This window comes from Gossypium arboreum, chromosome 11 (assembly GCF_025698485.1).
Source record: "Gossypium arboreum isolate Shixiya-1 chromosome 11, ASM2569848v2, whole genome shotgun sequence".
In the NCBI taxonomy this organism is placed as follows: Eukaryota; Viridiplantae; Streptophyta; class Magnoliopsida; order Malvales; family Malvaceae; genus Gossypium; species Gossypium arboreum.
The window spans coordinates 125,245,705-125,252,142 of record NC_069080.1 but is presented as its reverse complement, the minus strand read 5'-3'; the positions used below and the strand labels follow the sequence as shown (position 1 = coordinate 125,252,142).

General features: G+C 34.4%; 1 long non-coding RNA gene across 1 annotated transcript; it reads right to left on the bottom strand.

Moving 5' to 3' along the window:
- Positions 1 to 506: 506 nt before the first annotated feature.
- On the bottom strand, positions 507 to 5,735 carry LOC128283460 (uncharacterized). Its single transcript, XR_008273808.1, has 2 exons — positions 5,652 to 5,735; positions 507 to 756 (listed from the first exon to the last, which is right to left on the bottom strand). It is a non-coding gene; the product is annotated as an uncharacterized LOC128283460 (long non-coding RNA).
- Positions 5,736 to 6,438: the final 703 nt, after the last annotated feature.

Sequence of the window (6,438 nt, the reverse complement as noted above, 5' to 3'; positions counted from 1 at the left end):
GCGCGAGGCCGTGTGGAGCATACTGACTTGGTTTTCAATTTCAACCCTAGAGGACACACGGCCGTGTAACATAACCGTGTGTCACATACGACTGAGACACACGCCCGTGTCTCTGTCAGTGTGGACAAAAATAAGTTATTTACCAAGCCAATTTGCCACCCAAACTTGTACATATCTATACCAAACTCAAATGACACAAAACATGGCATATTTAAGCAACATCATTAACCTCATTCAAACATCATTTATACCATTTCCAATTTTCATTAACCACAATATATACAGGCCACAAAACTGGCCATTATATCAAATTCACAAATACAATTCAACTAATCAAACCTTTCCAAATTTTGCATCATTATGCACCAAATTATAAGCATATACCTTCTAAATTATCAACTATATAACCATCATATTACCTATTATTATTAAGCATCACCAACCAACCTCAAACACATGACACACACACACGCACACACACACACACACATACACATATATATATATACACACTTCTAATTAGCCAAATTAACTCAAAATAAGGCAACTTTCATGGTTATATATACAAACCAAAACATCAACATTTACAAGCCAATTCAAATGGCTAAACTCATAGGCATCATATATATGCCAAAATGGCCAAACTCCTCATACAAGCCATATACTCAAAACTTAGGTTCAAAAGTACCAAATTGATAGATGGATAGTGTGACGATGTCTTTGACAATCCCTGAATCTGAGCTAGCTTTGAATTCACTATAAAACATAGTAAAATAAACAAAGTAAGCTTTATAGCTTAGTAAACTTGTATGAAATAAACTCAATTCAATTATATAAATACACAACTCAACAAATTGCATAAACGTAAACATATAACTTACTTAAATAACCAACCTTTCATTTGCTCAATCATAAGGTTAAACATATCCTTCACAAGTTTCTTTGATTTATAACTTATACAATTCATGTACGTATCTGTACCATCATGTATCAATCTCATACTTAATCACATCTTTCGTTTACCCATTGAACCATTCGGAATACTATCGGATTCTCAAGAAACTCACACACTAAGTGCCACATATATATATAGCCGAAGCTATCTCAATCTAGCACACTAAGTGCCATCACATATATGCTCACTCTCAAGCTATCAACGAGCTTGCTCACACAAGCTGTGGGTCAAGATGTAGCTATACGGTGCTGTTTACATAAGCTGTCAAGTAACAGCAACACATACCGGTATACTGAGCCACCGGTAAGACGTACAGGACCAGCACCTGGATCACGTAATCACAAATCATAATAATCCTCTAATGACATGTCACTAGAATCCAAATCTATTCCTAATGTTCAACTGGGATTTTCAAAAGTCGAATCATCGTCAAATCATTGTCGAATAATTATGGAACATATCCAAAGTCTTGTAATCATAGTTTATGAAATATCAAAGCATTTAAAATATATTTAAAATGAAGTTCATCACATACGAACTTACATCGGATGCAGAAACGGTTAAAGTGATCAGTTAGTCGAGAACTTTGTCTTTCCCTCGATCTAGACTCGAGTTTCGCTTTTCTTGATCTATATGTTATCAAAATCAGCTTATTTAATCATCTCTCTATTCAATTTAGCCCAAAATTCACTTTAAGGCATTTTTACACAATTGCCCCTTATGTTTCACAACTTTTACAATTTAGTCCTTATTTTATAAAAATACAAATTCATGAAATTCAAGACTAACCCATACTAGCCGAATTACTATTATGCCCCTAACAGCTCATATTTTGCATTTATTTCACATTTTAACCACTAAATTTACACATTTCACAATTTAGCCCCTAATTTGCATTTTCACTAAAAATCACTTAACAAAACTTGTATATCTATCATCAAACTTTCATACTCTATCATCAATCATCAAAACGCATGCTTATTCATCAATGGAAACTTTCTAAATCTTTAACAATTTTTCAAATTAGTCCCTGGGCTAGCTAAACCTAGTTGCAACGATCTCAAAAACATAGAAATCATTAAAAACATGACAAAAATTGTACCTAATTAAGCAAGAATACCTAGGCCGAATGTAAAGCTTCTCCCATGGCTATTTCTTCTTCTCAATATCGGTTGAAGACATTAAAGATGACAACCTTTTAATTTGTTTTATTTATTTAACCTTTAATTGCTAAATGACAAAATTAACCTTATTATTAATTCAATATTTCAATAATACTAAGCCATTATCATCCACTATCTAATTAATGGTCTAATTACCACATAAGTACCTTAAATTTAAGGTTCTATAGCCATTAAACACCTTTAGCTAATAGAACACAAGTTTTACACTTTACACGATTTAGTCCTTTTTATCAAATTAAGCACTCAAATGAAAAAATTTCTTAACAAAAATTTCACAAAATCATACTATCATGCTGTAAAAATTAAAATAATAATAAAATAAATATTTTGACCTCAGATTTATGGTCCCAAAACCACTGTTTTGATTTAACTAAAAGCGGGCTGCTACAGACATGGCTTTATGTGTGACCGTGTGGACTAGGCAGATTCAATTTTTACTCAATTTAATAGTAAAAGAACACACATCTGACATTTTCAGGGTCTCGAGCGATGATCCTTCATTCAAACTTGATCTAATCACCTAGTCTTCCAATCAACCCAAAACGCTAAGATTAATGACAACGTTCAAGATTTGTCGTCTAATTAAGATTTTTCAAGTTCATTTTAGAACTTCACATCAAGCTGTTAACCATTAATATTAAGATTTATTTCATAATGAATTTAAGAAATTTTAACCCTATACTTTTACGATGTTACAAAAACTACGTAAATATTAGGTATAATGATTTTTTCCCTCCAATGATATAAAAAAATTATTTTAGCTTTTCATTTAACTTTTAGCTTCCTTCAGCCCTTGAAATTTGTCAGATCACCCAAAAATGGATTAAAGAGTTAGCATTTGTGAACTTTGATAATGTGACATGTAACGCCTTAAAATTTTAATTTTTGGGTAAGTATTTTGGGTGTGTTTGAAAGGTCCTAAGTTCAAGCCTTACTTTGGCAAATTTTGGTATTTTTATAAATAAAGCCTTAACCTTATACAAAGGGCTTAAGTTTAATTGCTGGTGTATTAGAATAGGTTTGTTGGTCTGGTGGTTAAGTGAAGTGTTGGATTGTTAGAGATCCTGTGTTCAATTTTTTGTGATGGCGTGATGATAGTATTTTTACTCCAATTTCGGCTAAGAGTTGTGTTGGGGTAAAATTCTGAGTAGTTATGTTTTAGTAGGTTAATAAGGAGTGATTTTAGGAGATAATTGGGGAAAGGTTAGTAGAAAATAATCTAATTATCTTTTTGTGTTGTAAAAAAATAAATAATAAAAATAGAGTTTTAGTTTTCTCTCCAATTCCCCAAACTTTTTCTGACATTTTCTTCTTCATCTTTTTTCTCTCCTCTGCCGATTCTTTTCCCTAGTTGCTGTCAAAATTTCCATTATTTTTTCCCCTTCTGCTTCTTTCTTTTATTTCCAATTGATTCGGTTGTTCATTGTTGGTTGTGTGTGCTCGGTAAGTAACGGTTTTGTCTATTCTTAATTGTTCTTGGTTAATCTCTAAAAGTCCTCCTTTTTGGTGTTTAAGAGTTAATCAAGGGGCTGGTGGTTTTGAATCGACGCTGTGATTGTGCAAAGTCATGGTTGCTCAAGCGAGGTAAGAGTTTTGTTAGTTTTTTAGTCAAGTTCCTTCCCAAATTGGTTGATTAAAAATGAATTAAGTGATTAATCTAGAGATATGTTGGTCAATTTTTAGGTTCTGGAGGATTAAGATTGCTTACGCATTAGAAATGATACCAGGTGTGTACCCAAAACGCAGAAAATAGGATTCGATGAAAAGCCGAAATTGCCTGCTATCGAGAAATAAGAGAAAATGATGCTAGAAAATTGTAGAGAAAGGAAACAAGGGTGTATAAACTTGGAACTCAAAATTTTGCACTAAAATAGTTTTGGGCAGCAGCAGTATTCTAACTTTGAAAAATCATAAAAAATAGTGGAAATTGAGTTAGAGGTTGAATAAAATATGAAATTAAATTTTAATGAGTCTAGTTTTTATGTAAGAGATAGTGTAAGCAATGGAATTGTAAATTATGAGATATAATAAATTTTGTGAGACAAGGTTAGAATGATTTTGGGTTCCCTTATTCTGACTTTGGAAAATTATCAAAAATTGTAAACAAATAATTAGGGGCATAAATTTATATGTTTAAATCCTTAATAAGTCTATTTTCAAGAGAAAAAACGAAAACATCATCCAAATTCCGTACTAAGAGATAAATAATTTTTAGTAAGGAAAGGTTGAAGTTGTCAAACAGTGGAATAATGATAAATTTGAAGATTTTACTATACTTATTTTATAAGCTATAAAATTTAAACATTTTATGGTAGAAAGGTATTTGAGTCTAGTTTCGAAAAATCAAGCGGATCTTAATTTGGAATTCTGTAGCTCAAGATATAAACAATTTAGTGACAATGACTCAAGTAGACAACTTTGAATGATCATATAAGTAAATAGTGAAAAAATATATGCATATTTAGCTAGCATGGTTTACATTAATAATGGAACGACCAAGGCCAATTTGGGCCGAGTGGGCCACACTGGCGTGTGGGCTCACACGGGCAGATCACATGGGCGTGTGAGCACATTTTTACCGAAATGTTTCTAAAGTTGCAAGGGTCGCCCAAGTCGACTGCGAACCTACTGTAAGGTTGGTAAGCGCTACTTAGACTCCTAAATGTCTGAAATTGACTGAATGATATCTGTATTGAGCACGTTAAAACTGAATATATGTACTGAAATTGCATAATAGCATAATAGCATATCATCCATTGTATGTTGCATTGCATTGGGTTGGGAGTTGTTATTTTGAGGAAGTGTACTGAAAGGCTTTAAGCCTAATTACTAACAGCTCAGCTGCAAATTACTATTTTGTGTCGGATTCGGTATTACTTAGAGTGTAGGGATGAGTGGGTTGATTATATCCCTACATGGAGTGTAGGGTTAGACGGAGATGGTGTGTAGAGGCTGGTTGGGTAGGATTTTTGTAGCACCCCAAACCCGGCCCAGAAGTTATGGCCGGATCCGGCATGCCACATCAAAAACGTAAAAAACAATTTTCCATTCTAAGTCCAGAAAATCGTACTTGATGTTCAAAAGATTAATTCATTAAGGGTTAAAGTGAATGAAAGCTGTGCACCAGGTAGGAAACCAGAAAAGAGGTGGTGAGTCCATCGGACTGCTTAAGTACCAAGCTCCCTTCGGATCCAATCCTAGACATGCATACCACCATTGCCACACCTTAACGTCATGGATATTTCTAGGAAACCGATTTGATTAAGTCATTTTTAGGAAAAGTGATTAATTTTGAAAAATACTTTCATTGCGGAAGCTTTGCTTGTTGTCGTGTTATTTTGAAATCAATTGTTGTTTTTGAAAACGCGCCCTAAAGCTATCCAATTTCGACAGTTAAAATAAGTAATACCTATCTTAGTAATACATATTAAAACCATCAAAAATAATTAAACGGCCTTATTACATTTAAAAACCCAAAACTTCAAATGTAAATAAAAGGATGTTCAGTTTACCAGAAGAAAATCAAACTTTCAGAATGGGTGGCTACTCCGAATTCCCTTACAGCTCCAAGCCCACTATGGTTGGGGATTACTGCGTGGATGAAAATAAAAGGGGTGAGTTTGGGAAACTCGGTGTAAATTAACCCAACCATAGCCTATATCAGCTCAAACCACGAAATAGAATAAGTTGGCCTTAGCCTGAAGCATTTCGAATAAAGCCCATAGGCCCATAGCAAAAGTAATGATATTACATGTTTATGCGAAACCCAACCATATCCAACCGTATACACCCCCATACCAACCTTACACAAGTGTGGGGAGACAACTCGACCCACCCAACCGCTACACACCACGAATTTGCAGCATGGCTGCGAGCGATAATGTGACAGAGTCACCAGATATGAGATAATCGTGGCGAGCCACCGAAGCAGATATATGTGGCGAGCCACCAGATCGAATATTTGTGGCGAGCCACCGGATCGAATATTTGTGGCATAGCCACCGAACGCTTCCTCCATAATATAACCCATGTCCCCATGCAATGATATATAATCATGGCATACATCATACGTAATCGATCGTCATGCTTTTCGGTCAAAATTAACCCTAGGGGTATAATGGTAATTTTGCACCTAGGGGTATAACGATAATTTTCCATACATAGGGGTATTATAGTAATTTAGCTACTTTTAGGGTTTTCATGCATATCCTAACTATTTACGTACTATCGAACACTTACTGCAAGATACTTACCGAATTGGACCGTTGGCCCATGAACCCGATCTTTGGCCCATTAAGC